The sequence below is a fragment of the Capsicum annuum genome, chromosome 11 (assembly GCF_002878395.1).
Source record: "Capsicum annuum cultivar UCD-10X-F1 chromosome 11, UCD10Xv1.1, whole genome shotgun sequence".
NCBI lineage: Eukaryota > Viridiplantae > Streptophyta > Magnoliopsida > Solanales > Solanaceae > Capsicum > Capsicum annuum.
In genome coordinates this window covers 154,445,594-154,468,264 of record NC_061121.1, presented here as the reverse complement: position 1 = coordinate 154,468,264, position 22,671 = coordinate 154,445,594, and the positions used below count along the sequence as shown (strand labels likewise).

Below are 22,671 nucleotides of genomic sequence, written 5' to 3'. Positions count from 1 at the left end.
AGATTACAAAATTTCCTGAGTTATGAGACTGACTGAATTTTATGGATCATGGCTTGACTAAGAGTATCTTGAATACATGACATTGGCTCTAGGCACACTGATAATTGTTGGGTACAAGTACCCACAGGACTCGATAGCATGAAACTAACAAATCATGACTTTCTTGAATAAATGACCAACATCAACAATCAATAATATAATTATATGGGGATTTCATAAAGTACAAATGCTAAAGCACCACAATGGCTACACATATATCCATAATTCATTGACTAAGACATTTCATCAAACACTTAACATGCATGAACTTTTACATGAATGGGGATTTCATATTATCATACTATAATACACGTTTCCTTCACATAGGCATTTAATCAAACACATAGGAAGCATGCTTTGGTTTACAATCATCAACACATCTAATAATCATGGATACCTTCATCAATGAGTAAAATTAAGGGTTTATCATGATTTTTATGAAAATCATCACATCCTAGGGTCGATCATTGGAATATGTAATTTCAAACATGAATTGAAACCCCACAACATCATGAACATGAACTTCTATTCAATTTAAATCATGAACATTCATAAATACATAAATCTTAGATTTTAAAAGGAGATTCTTGAGCTTCATGGGTGAAAAAGACCCATGAATGAACACATGACATACCTGGGTTGCAAGTTTCTTGAAGTTCTTAGACTTAAAGAACTTGAATCTCTTAGTTTCTTGAAGTAGGATTTGGATCTTGTTCTTGGGGATTATCTTTTAGAGAAAACCCTAATTTGATAATGTGAATGAATAATGAACTTATGAGCCTAGGTCTAATATAATTAGGGGTTAAGACGGGTAGAAAAAGACTCAAATACTCTTTAAAAAAAACTTAAAATTTACTGAACGGGACCAGCAATGGCTCATGCAATAGTTCGACATTGGCTCATTGGTTTATCATTTTGACCGTCGTACGTTGACCAAAAAAGACTTACTATCTTATAGCGATGGCTTGGCCGATGGTCCGTCATAAATTTGACTATCTGTCAACCTGTTGGTCATACCTTAACCAGAGGGTTGACTCACTGCCTTAGCTGTGAAGGTCTAGGTGACGGTTCATCGCTAGATCGATGGTCTATTAACGTGGTCGTCGGACCTGGGCTATTTTGATAGCTTTGAGTAAAATGTCCATAACTTTTTACTCTGATGCCGGATTTGGATGAAATTGGTATCCTTAGAAAGCTAATTCAATTTTCCACATATTAAAAAGTTAAAAATCTTTAAAATTCCATGTGTACTAAAATGTATTCATATTTCAAAGTAAGTTTCTAACATTCTAGGGATGGTTTTAAGCTAGGTAGAAGTACAGAGTTTTACAATACCTCCCCCATGAGAATATTCGTCCTCGGATAAGACTAAGTGAGAGGGAAGAATATAAACTGAAGTACATACTAAACATGAACAATTGGAACATAATCTCTTGATTGACATAACTAATAACTGATTATATCATACTGATCATGCATATCTAATGCATATATAACTTATTCATGACTGCATGACTTAGTGTTCTGATGAACCAAGGTTCTCATAATGATAATGCATGTCTGATGCACGATTACATAGCTAAATTGATACATGAATTCATGAATGACTATGCAATGGTACTTAATACCATAGTTATAATGGAATTCTAAACATCAACTGCATACTAACTTGTAACTGAAAGCTAAACAAGAAACTAAAAATCTTAAAGAGAATTGTTACCTTGAGCTTGATCTCATTTGACATAGAAGAGGTGAGGATACTTGGTACATATGTCTATTTTTGTTTCCCAAGTAGCTTCCTCAATGGACTGATGTTGCCAAACAACTTTGACTATAGGACTTCTTTGTTCTTCAGTCTACGTGTCTGGTAGTCAAGAATTTTGACTAGAATCTCTTCATAAGAGAGTTTGTTCTAAATATTTATGCTCTAAATAGGGTCAACAACTGCTGGGTCACCTATACACTTCTTGAGCAAAGAGACATGGAAGACTGGATGAACTGAGGCAAGATCTAAAGGCAATTCATGCTCATAAGCTACCTTGCCAAAACGACTTAAAATTTTGAAGGGAATGATATATTGGGGACTGAGTCTATTCACCCTTTTCATGGGAGAGATCTTTAGATAGACATAATCACTAATATCAAACTCGAGAGCCTTTCTGTATACATCTGCATAAGACTTTTTTTGGCTTCGAGCAGCCCAAAGTCTTTCTCTGATCAACTGGACTTTCTCTAAAGCGTCGAATACTAAGTCAGGCCCTATAACTGAGGCCTCACTAACTTCAGACCAATTGATTGGAGATCTGCATCTCCTACCATAGAGATCTTCGAATAGAGCCATCAAAATACTGGAATGATAGCTATTGTTGTAGGCAAACTCAATAAAAGGCAAGTGGTCATCCCAACCACCCTTAAAATCAATTACACACGCCATTAGCATATCTTCTAAAGTATAAATGGTCCTTTCTACTTGACTATCTGTCTGAGGGTGGAAGGCTGTACTAAGATAAACTTGGGTACCAAGACCCTTTTGGAATGCTTTCCAAAAATGAGAGGTGAATTAGGTATCCGTATCTTAGATAATAGATAACAAAACATAGTGAAATTGGAAAAACTCTCTTATGTAGAGTTTGGCATAATCCTCGGCTAAATAAGAGGTATGGACTAGAAGAAAATAAGCTGATTTGGTCATTTTGTCGACAATGACCCATACTGAATCATACTGGCGACGAGTATGAGGAAAACCCATAACGAAGTCCATGTTCACTTCTTCCCACTTCCAAGTAGGAATATTGAACTCTTGTATGGACCCACTAGGATTCTGATACTCTATCTTAACCTACTGATATATAGAGCACTTAGCCATAAACTCTAACATCTCTCTTTATCCCACTCTACTAATAGATTTCCCGCAAGTCGTGGTACATCTTTGTGGTCCCTGGATGAATAAAGTAGTGTGTACAATGCGCTTCTGCAAGAATTTACTGCCTTAAGTCATCTACACCTAGAATACACAGACGACCCTAACAACGGAGAACACCATCTCCCCCTTGGGAGAAAACCTCTACTTTTTTTCCTTGACTGACTCTTTTAACTTGGAAAGGCTGGGATCTCTATCTTTGTTTTCTTTTACCTCATAAACTAGAGATGATTCTGAACTACTTTGAACCCATATGTCACCCTCCTATGAATCGACTAAGTGAACACCTAGTCTAGCAAGCTGATGGATTTCCTAAGCTAACTTCTTCTTACTATCCTTAATATGAGCAACACTACCCATAAACAGTCTACTGAGAGCGCCGGCCACGATGTTGGCCTTGCCCGAATGATAAAGGATACTCATGTCATAATTTTTCAAGATCTCTAACCACCTTCTCTAACAAAGATAAAGATCTTTCTGAGAAAAGACATACTAAAGGCTCTTATGATCTGTGAATACATCCACATGAACTCCGTATAGATAATGCCTCCAAATCTTCAAGACAAATACTACGGCTGCTAACTTAAGATCATGAGTAGGATAATTCTTCTCATGGGGTTTAAGCTGTCTAGAGGCACAGGCTATAACCTTACCATTCTACATGAGGACATAACCCAAACCTACTTTGGATGTATCACAATACCCTACGAACCCATTGGAACCATCTGGAAGAGCTAAGACTGGAGCTGAGGTAAGTCGAGTTTCAACTCCTAAAAACACTTCTCGTAAGTATCTGACCAATAAAACTTGACTTTATTTTGGGTCAATCTGGACATAAGGGATGCAATAGAAGAAAATCCCTCAAAAAACTGTCTGTAATAACCAGCCAAACCCAAGAAACTCCTGATATTTGATGGAGATACAAGGCGAGGCCAGTTTCTTACTACTTTGGTCTTTTAAGGTTCAGCTCTAATGCCATCACTGGAAATGATATAACCAAGGAATGCTAATGACCTTAGCCAAAATTCACACTTACTAAATTTGGAGAAAATCTGATGATCTCTAAGATTCTGAAGTATGATTCTGAGATGGTCTACATGATCACAGTCATTGCGGGAATAGACCAAAATATTATCTATGAAGACTATGATGAATATGTCTAAGTACTACTTGAAATCCTGGTTCATCAAGTCCATGAAAGCTGCTGGGGCATTTGTAAGACGAAAGGACAAAACTAAGAATTTGAAGTGACCATACCAAGTACGAAAGGCTATTTTCAAAATGTCACATTCTTTGATTCTGAGCTAATGGTAGCCTGATTTGAGGTCTATCTTATAGAAATAGCTGGCACCCTGAAGTTGGTCAAACAAGTCATCAATTCTGGGAAGAGGATACTTTTTATTGACCGTGACTTTATTGAGCTGACGGTAATCAATGAACATTCTAAGAGAACCATCTTATTTGTGCACGAATAAGATTGGTGCTCCCCGCAGGGACATACTGGGCCTGATTAATCCCTTATCTAAGAGATCCTTCAACTGCTCTTTCAGTTCTATGAGTTCTTCTGGTGCCATTCTATATGTCAGAATAGATATGGGTTGAGTATCTTGAAGAAGATCATTATCGAAGTCTATTTCCCTTTTGGAAGGAATTCCTGGAAGATCTTTGGGAAAGACATCTGAATATTCATTCACGATTGGTACTTATACAAGACTGGGAGTTTTGGAACTAGTGTCCTTAACTTGGAAATGATGATACACACATCCTTTAGATATCATTTTCCATGCCCGAAGGTAGAAAACAAGCTGACCTCTGAAAGCTAAAGTACTACCCTTTCACTCTCGAACAGGTTCATTCGAAAATTAAAATTAGACTATGCTGTTTTAGTAGTCAACTATGGCATAGTAGGAATGAAGCCAATCCATGTCGAGAATGACATCAAAATTAGTCATCTCTAATTCGACTAAGTTTGTTGAAGTGACTTTTTGAGATACCATACCCGGACAATTTCTGTATACCCGTCAGGCTATGATGGATTCACCCACTAGAGTAGAGATTGAAAAGGGCTCTGCTAGAATTCTAAGACTGACTCCAAAAACAACTGCTATACAGGGAGTAATAAAAGACAAAGAAGCTCCTGGATCTAACAAAGTGTAAACATGCACATAAAAGATCTGTAACGTACCAGTAACCTTATTAAGAGAATTTTCCTGATCTTTCTGAAACTGGAGAGTATAAAGTTGATTTAGGCGTTGCCCACTAGTAGCACTGGATGTGGCATCCCACTGGTTTGGGTGACTGGACTAAGCTGACAAACGGTTCTGCTAACCCTGAGGACCTGGTTGAGGACAGTCTTTAACTCTATAGCCTGGCTTGCCACATCTAAAACAAATACCACTGTCAGCTCTACAAATACCCTGATGGTGCTTGCCACAATTCTGGGAAATTAGATAGGTGCAGGCACTACTGACACTTCCCTGATACTTAAAGCGTGACACTCTATCTTTATTACCATCCCTAAACTTAGGAGCTGAAGCACAAGCTGAAGGAGTTGGTACGGATGACTTTGGATGAAAGTGAGAACGTTTTTCTCCTTTTGATTTGTGCTGAGCAAAGTTTAAACTACCTGTCCTTGCTCTCTTATTCTACTTCTCCCTTATCTTAATCTTTTTCTCTTCTATCTATTGAGCATGGGTCATAAGCCTGGCTTTGTTAATGTCACTATTCAACATCACAGATCTGCACTTATTAACTACACTATTATTCACCATAGAAACAACCTTACTCATCTTAGCCCTGCTATCTGCAACAACATAAGGAGTATATCTGACTAATTGAGTAGACTTAAGTGGATACTCTTCACTGTCATGTTGCCCTACCATAGGTTGATAAATTTTAACACTTTAACTTCTATCAGCTTTAGGGGAAAGAATCTATCTAAGAATGCAGTAGCAAATTCCTCCCACTTAATAGGCCCTGTATCTACAACCCTCTCTGACTTACACTGTTTGTACCAACTGTGAGAAACTTCTTACAACTTATATCCAGCTATCTTTTCACTCTCACTAGAAGTAGTACACATGATATCCGTAACCTTCTAAACTTAATCGATGAATTCCTGAGGGTCCTCATTTGACTTAGACCGGAGAAAGAATACAGGCTTTATTTGGGTGAAGTCCCGAATCCTGGCTGTAGCTGAATTGGCCACTGGGTTGGCCAGAACAACAGTTGGTCATTCATTCAGAGTAGCAACTGAATAAGCAAGAGTAGTGAATGTAGCTCTGAACTCTGCATGAGAAACATGTTCACCCAAAGGTTCTTCGAGCTGAGGGGCTGACTGATTCCCATTTCTTATTTTAGGAGACATGTTCTACAGAAGAAAGGGAGAAATAGATTAGACCAAACTGAGAGATTAACTGGAGATTATGCTCACTGGCACGACATGAATAATAAAAGAAGGGAAACTATTCCTAAAACATCTTATAGCCTCCTGCACATAAATGTGGTGCGCAATACACCAATATATAAGACTCTACTAGATGCGGCTTTCAGACTTCCTAGGACACTATTGAACCTTAGGCTCTAATACCAAGTTTGTAACACCCTGAATCTGGTACCCGTAATGTTACACATTACTCATAACTCCAAAGGACCAAAAGCTAACCTATGACTGATATATGTACCTGAACATCGCATAATATACTGTATAAATACAAAAATAAAAGCTTTAAGGTCATAAGTTACAAAAGTGTAACATAACTGACAAAACATAACATCTATAGGGGGTATGGAATACCTAAAATAATTGAAATAAACTGTCTGAATATACCGTAGTCTGAAAAGCCTCTAACTGACTGAACTATCTGAATAAGGAGTTGATAGGACATGTCCCCAACTAACTCCAACTAATAAATTAATTAATTAGATATTAAAGTAATGGTCATGTCCTCGAAGGATGAGGACTAACTGCTAACTCTAACTGTTGATACTAGAATGCTACTGATGCTCTGGATCTCATGCTTCTGAACATTTGGTATAAAACACCACAGTATAAAAACGTCAGTACGTTTGAATGTACTAGTATGCATGTGAGGTAGGCTGAATGTAAAGGGTTCACATGCATAAACTATACTAACTAACTGAATAATATGAACGTGAGAATATATGCATAAACACATAATAAAAGTTACTAAGTTCATGATAACATGATTACTGAGTCTAAGTACTGATAACATGTGATACTGGTAAGCATATAACTGAAATAACAAATACTAAGTGATTGTATCTGATAGTCTAGTTTCTGATGGAACTAGCTGAATTCCGTACTATTCTGAGTTGACTATATCTGATAGTCCTAAATATTGTAAAACTATCTGAGTTCTATTATAGAGACTGAATAACTATATCTGACAGTCCTGATTCTGTACTAAAATTGTAGGAAGTAGTCATCTAACTGACATGCCCCAAATACGCCATTATGGCTGAGTTGAGGTCCAATCTGTAATCGTAATTGGAAGGGTGTCAATACTGCACCACTGGTAAGGACAATCTATGAGTAAACCTCGTATAACAGGTAACTCTAGTGAGAATGGTGGGAACCCTTATATAACAGGTTAAGCTACCTCATCTTCCCTCTTATAATAGGCTATGATGTCTCAACCTAGGCTGGCTACAGAGTAATGGAATACAAGTATTGCTTCTAAGAATCACAACCTCATATGACAGGTGGGTTCCCATCCTTGGGTTTTTTTAGTGCTAATTTCTACTCTCATCTGAATAGACACTGAACATGATTAACTTAGCTGACTGGACTAAGTTAACTGAATTTCCGTGGACTGACGATATACTAATAAGATTACTAAATTTCCTGAGTCATGACACTGACTAAATTCTATGGATCATGGCTTGACTGTGAGTATCTTGATATATGACACTAGCTCTAGTCACACAGCTAATTGTTGGGTACAAGTACCCGAAGGACTCGATAGCATGAAACTGACAAAGCTTGACTTTCTTGAATACATGACCAACATCGACAATCTATAATATAATATGATGGGGATTTTATGAAGTACAAGTGCTAAAGCACCACAGTGGCTACACATATATCTACAATTCATTGACTAAGACATTTCATCAAACACATAACATGCATAAACTTGTACATGAATGGGGATTTCGTATTATCATACTAGAATGGCACTTTTCCTTCACATATGCATTTAATCAAACACATGGGAAACATGCTTTGGTTATACAATTATCAACACATCTAATAATCAACATATAAATTTAAGGGTTTATCATGATTTTTATGCAAATTATCACATCCTAGGGTCAATCATTGGAATATGTAATTTCAAACTTGAATCAAAACCCCACAACATTATGAACATGAATTTTTGTTTTATTTAAATCATGAACATCCATAAATACACAAATCTTACATTTGAAAAGATATTATTGAGCTTCATGGGTGAAAGGGACCCATGAATCAACACATGACATACCTGGGTTGTGAGTTTCTTGAAGTTTTTGGACTTAAAGAACTTGAATCTCTTATGTTCTTGAACAAGGATTTGGATCTTGTTCGTGAAGATTATCTTTGAGAGAAAACCCTAATTTGATGTTATGAATGAATAATGAACTTATGAGCCTTGATTTGATATAATTAGTGGTTAAAACATGTGGAAAATTACTTAAATACCCTTTAAAATGACTTAAAATTCATAAAATGGGACCTACAACGGCTCGTGCAATGGTTTGTCACTGGATCGATGGTCTGTCGTTTTGTCCGTCATATATGGACCAAAAAAAAGACTTGCTATCTTATAGCGACAGTTTGGGAAATGGTCCGTTGCAACTTCGATGGTCCGTCAGCCTGTCCATCATACCTTATCCAGAAGGTTGACTCACTAACTTGGCTACGACGTTCAAGGCAACGGTCCATCAACCTGGCCATCGCACCTGGGCGATTTTGAAAGTTCTGAGAAAAACGTCCATAAATTGTTACTCCGATGCAAAATTTGGATGAAATTAGTATTGTTGGAAAGATAATTCAATTTCTCACATGAAAAAAGGCAAAAATATTTGAAATTCCTTGTGTACAAAAATGGATTCATATTTCAAAGTAAGTTTCTAACATTCTTGGGATGATTTCAAGCTAGGTAGAAGTACTGGGTATTATAGGTACCACGATTAGAAATGATAGAAACTGATGCACCATGAAAATTCACAATCTCTTAGAGATATAACTTTGCCTAGTTCTCAGCAGAAAAATTTGTTCTCACAGGAAAGAAATAAGCTAACATAGTTATCATATCCACGATGACCTAAATGAAATCAAATTGTTGGCGAGCACGGAAGACCGGTAATAAAGTCCATATTATTATTTCCTATTTCGACACAGGCAAATCAATTTCTTGAGTCAACCCAGGGGCCTCAAGTGTTCCACCTTTACTTTCTGACACACTCTGCACTTAGCCATAAATTAGCCATATTTTACTTCATATTATTCCACTAATAAATTTCCTTAAGATAGTGATACATTTTTGTCGAACTAGGATGAATAGTACATCACGACTCATGATCTTTGATCAAAATTCTTCCTCACAACCATCGACATTGGTAACACACAAACTTCCTTGGTACCTCAAGATACCATCACCACCAATCTCGAAAAGCATCACCTTATGCCTACCCACATCATTATTGAATTACATTAATATAGGATCCAATATCTATTTCTTTTGGCATGTATCCTATGCCTGTAAGAAGGACAAGCACCCGATGCCCTAAAGACTCAAGAGAACCAACTTATATCTTAGGATTACTATGCATGTAAATTTAATAATTATAAGACTCTAACAAGTATAGGTATGACTCTTTTTAAAAAGGCCAACATAGATTGTCCCATAATAGACATACATAACTTGGCTGTTGGGGCCTTTATTACTAAAGAATGAGACACCACCATGCTTTATGTTAATAATAGTCTACAAAGTGTCTAAGAGATAGACAACATTAGTTTATATTGGGAAAGTACCCGCCATACCCTTAAATATAATACACTATCAAATACATGCTAAGACTAGGTAATGCCCCGAATCAACCTAGAGATCACCAATAACCCCTAAGTAAAATGTGCTTTTTTTAGGGAGATCTATTAATTGGAATAGATGTACCTGTGATATGAAACATAGTGTCCCCCAGGAGAGACATCAGTACCAAAAAATATACTAAATATGTAAGGCATAAGGTAACCATATGTGAAATAAGAGCTCAAGTAAAACCAGGTACAACTGTATAGATAATAATTGAAAATCACCTTTACTTATACTTGTGGAACCATGTGCATTACTTTATTTTGTTTTCTTTACTATTCTTTGCATTATTAACTTTGTAAGACTTTACAAATGACCAGTTGATCAGTGGTAAAAAAGGATGAATCATGCTAAGTATTTTGTCCCCGGGGATACAGTCCTCATAAATACATAAATCAGGATTGACCCATGCTAGGTTTTTCTTTCACCCCTAGGATATCCCCCATAATATTGGGATCGACCCTTGTTCGATTGACACGATAGAGATCAAGAGAGAGAAAGTTGTGGGTTAATAAGAAGGCACATGTTTGATTGACATGACATAGATCAAGGTTGCATCTACAACAACGTGGTCTCAAGACTAACAACCGATGGTTCAATACTTCTCGATAGGCATATTATATGATTTTCTTATATAAGTTCCATGGTAGGATAAAAGGACCCTCCCTATTGGAAGTGTCTTGTTTCATCATAGAAATGTCATGAGAATATTTTATTTTCATGTAATGCCCCGCAATCGGAAACAGCCTTTCTACTTCATCAGAGGTAGAGGTATGGACTGCGTACATCTTACCCCCCCCAGACCCCAATAAGTGGGAATACACTGGGTTTGTTGTTGTTGTTGTTGTTGTAATGCCCCGCAAAATTCTCTTCCAGTCTAAGCCTTAGAGCGTATTTGGTAAAGTGAAAAAATCCTAGTCTAAATATTTCAGAAATATCTTCCCAAGTATGAAATACTTTGAATCGTGTGGGAATCTATTTGAGAATGAATTAAGATCACAGAGGTCCCCTAATTCAAGGAAGTTGAAATCTTTCCTATCGTTTAAGATTTAGTGACTGTAAAAATTTAGGTCAACTTCAATCGATCATAACTCCTTGTATATATCAAATTAGAGACCCAACTTATATCAAATGAAAGCTATTTGAATTATCTTTCCAACGATACTAATTTTTTCAAAACCCAATATTGGAGAAAAAAGTTATACCCATTTTACTCTAGCATGTCTGACTGGGAAATTGGTGACAACAATTGTGACAAGTCGTCACACCCGTGATAGCCTATCAGCAATGTCGTCAGACCTGGGCAGATTTCTGACCCTGGTGATGATATTTTGTGACAAGCCATCATGCCCATGATGGCCTATCATCAATGTCATCAACCTTAACTAGAAACTCAAAATTTTACCCTTTTGTGATGACAATTCGTAACGGCCTATCACCAACTTGATGGCTTGTCAAGGATATTGTTAGCTATTTTTTTTAGCAATTTAAGGGCATTTTTGTAATGGTATTTTGGTCATTTCCCACCTTTTGGAAGCCTTTATAAATATGAGAATCTATCTTCAAACCCTAATTTCTCCATTTCTCTTTCAATTCTCTAAAGAGAGTATAACTAAGGTTTCATTCAAAAACCCTAATCTTCCAAAAATTCATCCATAAATCTTCAATATTTCTTCAAGAATCAAGTTCCTCATAGTGTGGAATTCGAGAATTATTTATTACAAGTACGGATAGAGTCACAAGCATTAGAATTTATCCAATTTCAAAGATTAAGGTATGTAGATGTTGATTCTTGGGTCCTTTTATCCATGAATCTCAAGAACCCTTTTCAAAACTCAAAGATTTTTATGTTTACGGTTTGTTAATAATTTGTATGAGTTGAAATTGATGTTCAATGTGGTGTTGAGTTTTGATTCATATTTTTTTACAAGACTCATGATCCTTAACCCTAGTAGGTGGAATCCATGTTATATTTATGATGAATCTTCCTTATGTTGCTTTCTATGTGATGTGTTCATGTCAAATGGATGTATAAATGGTTGAATAAGTGAAGCATGTTCCCCTTAGGTTTGATAAAGAGCTTAGGTGAAGCATAAGAGCCATTGTAGCATACTGAAGATGAAACCCCAAATTGTGAGTTAGTCTATACATGCCTAGTGTTTGATAAAATGCCCAATTGAATGAATTATTCCATGATAGTATGAAGTTTCCTCAAGCCATGTGATATCCAAACACATGTCAAGATTGATATAGGTAAGAAATAGTTGAGCTAAAACCTTGTTGAATGGAATATAATCTAGTAGCATATTTCCCTTACGTTATTATATGATTATGTTTTTGAGATGCTTAAAGTGACCCCTTGGCAACTGTGATGATAAATAAGATTTTTGTGATCGTTAAATACTTAAGGTGATGTGCTGAATGATTATGATGATGAATAAATGATTATGATGATGCATGAATGATTATGATGATATATGAACGATCTTGATGATGAATGAATGATTATGCTTTACTTTTATGCTATCGAGTCTTGGGGGTATTTATACCCTACAATAGAGCTGTTTTCTAGAGCTTGTGTCATTTTCTTGATAATTCCAGTCGATCCATGATTCTCAAAACTCAGTGAACTATAGAACTCTATATCCTTAGATAAGTGTAGAACTTAAGAAAGCTTAGTAATCTCTATTACCTCTGTAATCTCTGTATCACTAGTAATCTAGCCTCAGTCTTGTAATCAGCTCAAATCTAATAGTATTCAACTGATTTAATTCTAATATGAAAAGCGATTCGAGTAATCTATTCAAACTCTGTATCGTCAGTCAGATACCATGATTCGATACCTTTTCTATCAGTTACGGAACTAAGTAATCTCAGCGTAACTCAGTCAGATCTTTTGAGAAAAATGATCAGTATTAGATTCAGTTTAGTTGTGTTCAATTAAGAATTTAGTTTAGAGTCTTTTAGTTGGGAGTAGAAGATATCACTGAGCGAAGGAAGGAATGGCGGCTCTCCCATCAGAGAGGCCGAGTCGCTAGGAGCAATCCCTGAACTCCAGAACTGCATAGCCAACGCAGGATACAGGAGTCCCCATAAGTAGATCTTGTCATTGTTAGAGAGGTTTAACTATTATATTACCTTAGGCCGACTTCCTGTGAGACTCATCCCATCAGAGAGGCTTGACCAGAGAGGTCTTTACCCATGGCATGGTATTGATACCCTTCCAGCTGGGGTTATAGGTTGGACCCCTCTATGGTAGGTTGAGGAATGTCGTTTTAGTAACTACTCCCACGATTACAGTTTTAGTATTAATCTTTAAAAATTAGGATTGTATGGTACAGTCGTCTATCTCAGTGAGTAACTCAGATAGTTCCATTTCTTCATGGACCATCCTATTAGACAGGCTTGGTCTCCTATACAGATTCTTATTATCATACCTAGATATCTCCCGCCAGAGAGGCTTGATCTCAGTTCCAGACCATATTGAGTATTCTTATTATCATATCTAGAGATCTCCTGTCAGATAGGCTTGATCTCCATCTTAGATTCTGTTGAGTATTTTTGTTTTCAAATTCAAACATGATCATACTTTTTATCTTTGATAAACTCTTCCGGAATAATCTATTAGAAAATTTGATCTCTAATTGTGTCAGTCGAAAGCAGTAAGCTCAGAGTTCAGTCCTTGATGTGAGTACGTCCAATCTCTTATTTATTAGTATCAGATGAGTCAATGATTCAATATCTCAATGTCAGTAGTTAGTTCAGTCTGCAGTAAAGTAGTATCCGAGTTTCACTATCTAGAGTTGCGATAATTATTTTCATGGTTTGTGAATTCCTATATGTGTTCTCATGTGGCATCTTCATGATTATTCAGTTTAGATATTATGTATGCATGAGCCCTTGCATTAGCCTACCTCGTCTACATACTCGATACATTCCTTTATTGACACATTTGCGCTATGGTGTTCTATTTGACACTATAGCTTCAGAGGCACAGGATCCAGAGTATCCTCAGCAGTTCTCCTTTTCTTTCGAGGACGAATCTCAGTTCATTATTATTGCGTCAAACTTTGTTTATTTTCAGTTGAGGGATTTAGTTAGGTACCTGCCCTTTCAACTCTACAGTTCAGATAGTTTAGAGGCTTTTCAGACAGATGTATTAGTATTTAGTTTTCTGTCTTATGAGTATTCATAGATGTGTTGACCCTTATGGCTAGTTTTTGTATTTATTTCTGATATTATGCAGTGTACAGGTATAGGTATAGTAAAGGGTTAGCTTGTTGTCCTTTGGGGTCATAAGCACCGTGTGACGTCTTGGGATGGGATCCCAAGCGTTACATTCCATCTCCTGACCAAAATGATGTTGTGCACAATAGATGGAGGAACTATCTATATGGGATAAAAATATCTTGGAATGAGATTAAGTCGAGTTGAGTTGAGTATAACCTTGGTTGACCCTTAAGGGGATTGTCTCAAGAATAACCAAACTTAAGAGATGGATACTCGGGCAAAAATAAAAGTAACCTAAGAAAGCTAGTGATAGCGACCGCATACAAAGGACTAATAAAGAGGAATGTATGTCAGTCGATATAAGTACCAAGGCAACCCTTAAATTAAACCACATCAAACACATAGTATTGAACTGGCATTCCCCAACAGTTTAAGTACAAGTGGACAAGGGTCATTGAATATGGTATTATGGGATCAAAGAAAAACATTATTCTATTGACTAAAATGCAATATTTGTACCTTATAAATAGAGACCCCCTTCTCCATTGCAAAGGATCTGACTTTTTTTCATTCTTACCCTAGAAGAAAAAAAATGTCTTTAGTTTGGTCCTTAAGTTTTAGCATTTTCCTTATCATTTTTCACTACTTATTCATTATCATACCCAAGCTCGGTCATGTTTTATCTCTTGGTTGACAAGATCGTACACTCGGCCAAGGTTATAAGATTCTTCTCTAATCTTTGTTTGTTCAAATTATTCGATCTTTTGCTTTGATTAATTAATCATTTTACAAATGTCTACTACTAATTCTAAGCTAAGACCATAACACATACTCTTGACTCATGAACAAATTCAAATATACCAAAAAGATGATAAATAAAAATCTTAATGTGAAATTGGAAAAAGAAGTTTTTCTTGAAATTGAATAGAATTATAGTTTGAGTCATAACTGATGAAATGTTTTATAACATCTAAAAGCTATGGGAAAGTTATCGAACCCTAAAACCAGGGTTTTTGCAAAAAGGACCCCATGGCCATTCGGCAAATGAATTTCCATGTGGGTACTCATTTGCTTTGTTGATCCATTTCTACCATTTTTTAACATTTGATCCTGCCTTTTTAAATTTTTCTAAAAAAATTTTAAATTACAATTATATACTTGTATAAAAACAATACAATTATTGTATCAAATATGTATCTGCGTAGATTGTTTATATAAACCTACATTTTTTCTACAGGTTTAGAATGAAAAATTTCTGCGTAAGAAAAATATTCTCTTGCTTCTAAAAAATTTGTGTAATCATCTCCTGTTGAGTATGTTTGAAGAAAACCAAAAAGTTTGAGGTACCCCTACATTATGGTTGTGAAGCCATTTTATCCTGAGAGGAAAATTCCGCAACCTCGGGTATTTAAGGGGAATTATTTCCTTAAGGACACTCCATGAATTTGGAGGACTTGGCTTTTTTCTGCTTCATCTATTTTTCTTTAAGAAACTGAAAACATACTTCTTTGAAATATTATTTGATCTTGTGTTGAAGGTGTTGGACAACTTCGTGAGTGTTCTTGCCTTATTTTTGAACTTGTGTTGAAGTAGTGTTGCAAAAATACAGATTTTGTGTACCCGAAGAACAACAATCTTAAGAAAATAATTTACTAATCTGTATTATTTTATTTAATATTTTTCAATAAATAGTTGAACTTCATATTGAAAGTTTTTCAACTTTTTGAACTTGTGTTTGAAGTTCTTGAAACTTTAGTTTTGATAGTTCATAAGTTGGCTGAAGTTGTGTTGAAGTTTTTAACTTTTGGTTTTGCTATTTTCCCGAAAATAGCTTGAACTTAATTTTGTTGATGTTCATAAGTTAGGTTGAACTTATTGTTAAAAGTTCAATGTTGTAAATATAGAGTTAAAACTTTATTTGATTGTTCATATGTTAATTTGAACTTGTGTTTGAAGTTATTATTGAAAAATATAGATTTTATCAAAATTGAGAAAAACAATAACATAAAGGAAAGTATAAAAATATTTATTTTTGTGCTTGTTTGGTAAAAGAAAAAAAATTATCGCCATTTATAAATCAAGTATTTGGTTAATCTGTATTGGGCATGATTTTGTGGAAACTTAAATGTATTGGTTTCTACTCCCTCGATTAGAAGAATATAAAAACTTCATCGAGAAATCAGTATTAGAATTTGGTTCAAAGAATATAAAAACTTCACCAATTCGTTAAGATCTCTGTATTGGTTTATGGAGTTTAAAATCTGTGGGATTTTACTCTACTTGAATTTGATTATGATTTAAAGTCATAAAAACTTCATCATGTTTCATAGTTCATTCGATTAATGATTTGAAGATATAAAAACTTCATCATTAACTAGAAACAAGTTGGCTAAAGATTAAATTCTTTATTGTTAGTATTCTGAAACACTAAAGAGTATGTCAAAGATTGACAAGAAAATGATGAATGAAACTGAACAATAAATAGACTTGGTTGTGAATGGTGTTATCCCAATGACTACCAATATTGCTTTATTAAGTTGTTCAGGTATTGCTCTAGCAATGAAAATGACAGAGAAATAGAAAAATATTTTGGTGTGAACTTCAAAGAATGGCAGCAAATAATGTCATTTTGACTAGCCAAACTTGCAATGCAAATGTTCACAAGTATAGATCCTCATATTCTTAATAATAATAATAATAATAATTATTGGAAATCAATTGTCTGATTAGAAAGATCTTATGAGTCATTTCAAAATAGACGAGGATAATGAGTTGAATGAAAAAAAATCATCAATGATGGTTGCAAATCCTGTTAAGGGTAATGCTCCAAATAATAATAAGATGAAGAAGTCTTCTGGACAAGAAAAGAGATTAGAAAAACATGTTGGAATAACTAGAAAGATTGAAAATGTATATGATATGATCATTGAAAGCAATCTAGTTGGATATCTAAATGAATGGTGGTTTAATTTAGGAGTCACTAGACATGTTTGAGCGGACAAAGAAGCTTTTGCTACTTATGATTTCGTTGGTCCCAAAGAAGTGATCTTCATGGAAAATAAAACAATAAACAAGGTTGAAGAAAGTGGGGAGATATTCCCAAAAGTGACTTCCGGCAAGGTGTTGACTCTCAACAAAGTTCTCCATTTTCTTACTATTATAAAGACTTAGTGTCAACAACACTTCTCATTAAAAGGGGGTTTAAGTATGTCTTTGTTTTGTAGAAAGTTGTAATAAGCAAGAATGAAACATAAGTAGGAAAGGGCCACCTCAATGAGGGCCTTTCCAAACTTTATGTAATGGTTGTTGAAATAAAGAAAGTTGAGGATTATTTTTACTTGCTAGAGTCAAACGATTTGTGGTATAGTCGTTTAGGATATGTCAACTACAAAACCTTGCAAAAAAAAAACTGACTAACTTAAAAAATTTTCCAACCTTTGAGTGCAATAAATCAAAATGTCAAATGTGTGTGTAAGCATCTGTATAAGTACATTAAAAGGAATTCAAATCCCTTAGACTTAATACACACAGACATTTGTGATATGATGTCAACATCATCTCATGGTGGCAAAAAGTATTTTATAACTTTTACTTATGATTGCACTAGATACTGTTATGTCTATTTGTTAAATAGTAAGGATAAAGCAATAAATGCATTTAGGCAATATAAAATAGTTGAAAAGTAGTTAGAGAAAAAGATCAAACGGATAAGAAGTGATAGGGGCGGAGAATATGAATCTCCTTGTGTGCAAATATGTGTAGAGAATGGAATTGTCCATCAACTTACAGACCCATATTCACCTCAGTCTAATGGTATTATAGAAATAAAAAACCAAACCTTGAAGGAAATAATGAATAACTTACTAACAAGTTTAGGTTTACCGCAAAACTTGTTGGGGGAAGCATTCTTATAGCTAACTGAATACTCAATAGAGTGCCCCATAATAAGACACAATCAATTCCATATGAAAAATGAAAAAGAAGAAAACTTAACTTGAAATATTTCAAAGTATGGGGGTGTCTAGTGAAGGTCCAAGTTTCTATGCCTAAAAGATAAAGGATAGGACCTAAGACGGTGGACTGCGTGTTCATAGAATATGCTAAAAGTAGTAAAGCATGTCGTTTTTTGGCTCATAAATTCGAACATCCGGATATCAATGAAAATACGATAATTAAATCAAATAATGCTGAATTCTTTGAACACATTTATCTGTATTAAATTATACATGAAAAGTCTAGTGGGGGGTCTAAACGACCTCAAGATGAACCAAGTAAGGATGTACATAATGATAAGAATCCAAGACGTAGTACATGTCAAAGAAAGTCAACTTTATTTGGATCGGATTTTGTAACATTTCGCTTAGAAAATGAGCCTCAAACATTTTAAAAAGTGATGTCGTCGTTAACTCATCCTTTTGGAAAGAGGCAGTCAATAGTGAGATTGATTCTATCTTAAGCAACCATACGTGTAAGTTTGTTGATCTTTCTCCAGAAAATAAACCTTTAGGGTCTAAATGGTTCTTCAAAATAAAAATGAAAGATGGTGATACTATTGAAAAATACAAGACAAGACTTATTGTAAAAGGCTTTAAACAAAAGAAAGGCCTTGATTACTTTGATACATACTCTTATGTAATGACAATAACATTAATTCGGATGTTAGTTGCCTTAGTAGAAGTATATGGTCTTAAAATTCATCAAATGGATGTGAAAACAATATTTCTAAATGGAGAATTAGAGGAAGATATTTACATGGAACAACCTGAGGGTTTTGTAGTTCCAGAAGAAGAAAATAAGGTGTGTAAACATGTTAAGTCACTTTAATGGACTAAAACAAGCACCTAAACAATGGCATCTAAAGTAAGATAAATAAGTGTGATAAATGTGTTTACATCAAAGACACTCCAAATTACCAAGTCACTGGTTGTTTGTATGTTGATTACATGTTGATCATCAGTAGAAATATTTTTGACATAAATGTTATCAAATGAATGCTCGAGAGAAAGTTTGATATGAAAGACCTTGGTGTTGCGGATATGATCTTAGAAATAAAAATCCATAGAAACCTACAAGGGTTGGCATTGCCACATTCTTATTATATTAAAAAGGCACTTAACAAATAGTATTTGAAATTTGGTATTGCCAAGACTCCATTGGACATGAGCTTTGCACTTCAAAAGAATGAAGCTGAAAGCAACTCACTGTTGGAGTATGTAAGAGTGTTAGGATGTTTAATGTATATCATGAATTATACATGACCAGACATAGCATGTGCTATTAGTAAGTTGATTCAGTACATAAATAATCCTAATAAAACTTATTAGATGGCAATGAAAAGAGTTTTGGGGTATCATAAATACACTAAAGACTATGCTTTGCATTATAATAAACATCCCACGGCACTTAAAGGATATAGTGATGCAAATTAGATCACCGGATCCAATGAAGTAAAATACATGAATGTATATATATTTACTATTGGTGGAGGAGCGATCTCTTGGAAATCATCCAAACAGACATGTATTGCTTTCTCTACAATGGAATCAGAATTTATCGCATTAGATAAAGTCGATAAAGATGCAGAATGGCTCTAAAAATTTCTTGGAAGATATTTCTTATTGGCCCAAACTAGTGGCACTAGTATATATACACTGTGATATCCAAGCGACAAGAGGTAGGGCAAGGAGCATGATGTACAACGATAAATGTCATCACAAAAGACGAAGACATAATAATGTTAGAGAACTTCTCTCTAGTGAAATTATATTGTTGACTATGTAAAGTCAAAGGATAATGTGTTGAATCCACTTACAAAAGGCCTGTCTAGAGAAGGATTTAAGAGGACATCCAAGGGAATGGGTTTACGGCCTAGGACAAGTCAGCATAGCGGTAACTCTACCTAGCAAAGAGGAGATCCCAAGAGCTAGGTTCAAGGAGATTAAACAAAGTTGTGTCTGATACGTTCAACATTGTTAATATACCCAACCCATTCTCATGATGTAAACAATGTTTAGTAAATAAGGATAAGACTTATGGTGTGAAGTCTTTTAATAATAATCTAAATTTGGCAGATTTGACCAAATAGTTTAATCTACAGGATTGAACATTTAGAAATCACCTATGTGAGGGCAAAGTAGAAGCCGCTTCAAGGATAATGTTAGTAAAGGCCTATTTTCTAAGCTCTCATGAGACCGGGACATGTTCATGGCTGAAATGAACAAAACTATGAGAACCGTAAATGCTAAAAGGATGGTTGTGTGACAAGTGTTGTCTAGGTGTATATTAAAGCTCGACGGTTTAAAGATATCAAATCTACCGATTGACCAAGTGCATCCGATACATGTTCACTATGGAAAGTTCAAAGGGAAACTTACTTATCCAGATGTAGTCATTGTTTGCTTGATGATCACATACTTGTCCATAAAGTTTTACAAAAAATAGGCATTCCCTATTCATGTAGGGGATTGTTGGGTTCAATTGGTGTGAATGGAAAATGGAGGGACATAACCTTTTGAGTAAAAAACACATTGTTTTGGAAAAGGAGTGACTGTTCGGATAGTTCTGTCTGTTTAGAAAAAAGATACAATGTTTTGAATGAACAGACATGACTCTTCCCAAGGATACACCTTTTCGGATGAACCATTTCCACCTTTTAGATTAGGGATATATAAACCTGTATTATTTCCACAGGTTTAGAATGAAAAATGTCTGCATGAGAAAAATATTGTCTTTCTTCTAAAAACTCAGTGTGATCATCTCCTGTTGAGTAATTTTGAAAAAAACCTAAAAGTTTGAGGTACTTCTATGTTCTGGTTGTCAATCCATTTTATCCTGGGAGGAAAATTTCGTAACCTTGGGTACTTGAGAGGAATTATTTACTTAAGTACACTCCATGATTTTGGAGGACTTAGCTTTTTTTTGCTCCATCTATTTTACTTTAAGAAACTGAAAACATATTTATTTGAAAGATTATTTTGATCTTGTGTTGAAGGTATTGGACAACTTTATAAGTGTTCTTGATTTAATTTTGAACTTGTGTTGGAGTAGTGTTGCAAAAATACAGATTTTGTGTACCCAAAAAACAACAATGGTGACACATAAAATAGAAGAAGGAGTACCTACAGGTCTGGAAAGATTCTGGAGGACCATAAGTTGATGTTGCTGGGAGATTTAAAGTGGGAATGATTTTGGCCAAACCACAATCAGCCAACCTAGGCTCAAACTCAGCATCTAACAATACATTTGTGGTTATCAAATTGCGGTGCAAAATCCTAGGGTTGCAAGAAAAGTGAAGATACTGAAGAGCCTTAACAATCCCAACTGCAATTCAGACGCGGATTTCCTAGCTAAGTTGTAATTTCTTTTCCCTTAATTTGTTCATTGCATCTTCAAGACTTCCTGTAGGAACATATTCGTAGATCAGAAAGAATCTACTAGATTCGCGAACATAAGCCCTAAACTCATCAAGTTCCTGTGCCTCAATCTAGCAATCACTTCAAGATCCAATTATATTTTTCTCTTCAATGACTTGGTGGTGTGTAAGTGGGGAGAACTGGAGTCAAAGGGTTCCAGCCTCTTGACTAAAATAGTAAGACAATTGTCAATAATAGTCCTCTAGTATTTCCCATAGGTACTTGACCCTAGCTATTGGGTTTCATTAGCAAGAGCTGATTGGAGAGTCTTGGCTAGAATTTTGGGGGAGAATACAACTGGGCCTTTGATAATTGGTGCTTTGTTGATGTAACGAACAAAGTTCCGAACAAGCCAAGCAAAGACAAATATACAAATCAATCCTGTGAACATATGAAACAGAATGCTCAAAAATATCCTTGGAAACTGAGGTGGGCCTGTGCAGCTATCCTTGATTATCCTTTAATGGCATTGCACATAGCTTAGTTGTACCCACAAAAAATCAAGCTTGAGAACTTTGGCACCTATTGGATAATCTCAAACCTTTATTTGTGTTTTTCTAGACTTGAAGAAGATTAAATATGTTTTGCAGCATTTAAGCACTAGAAATTAAGGTGTTTTACCTATTACTTACTCCTTCCATACTAAATTATTCATTTCAAATTTAGATGGCAGATTGATTAACAAGATAATTAATAACATGCTAATATCCCTATTAAATGATATTTATATTTTACTTTAAAGAAAAAGTAATTAATGCAAAAGGTAAAACATGGATAAAAAATTTGACTCTTCTTAATTAATGAAAAAATTCAAGTAAAATGAAAAATCAAATTAGAAAATTTGGTACGGATAATTTGAGACGGAGGGAGTAGTAGATTAGCAGAATAATGTGAGCATTTTCTTCTTTTTTTTCTCTTTTTGAACGAATCTTGAAGCAGAAAAATGTAAAGCTGGAAAGCTAATTAT

At 35.1% G+C, this 22,671-nt stretch overlaps 1 pseudogene; it reads right to left on the bottom strand.

Annotated features, from left to right (window-relative positions):
• The window catches only part of LOC107852284, a 92,862-nt pseudogene that overhangs the window by 65,396 nt on the left and 4,795 nt on the right, over positions 1-22,671 (bottom strand).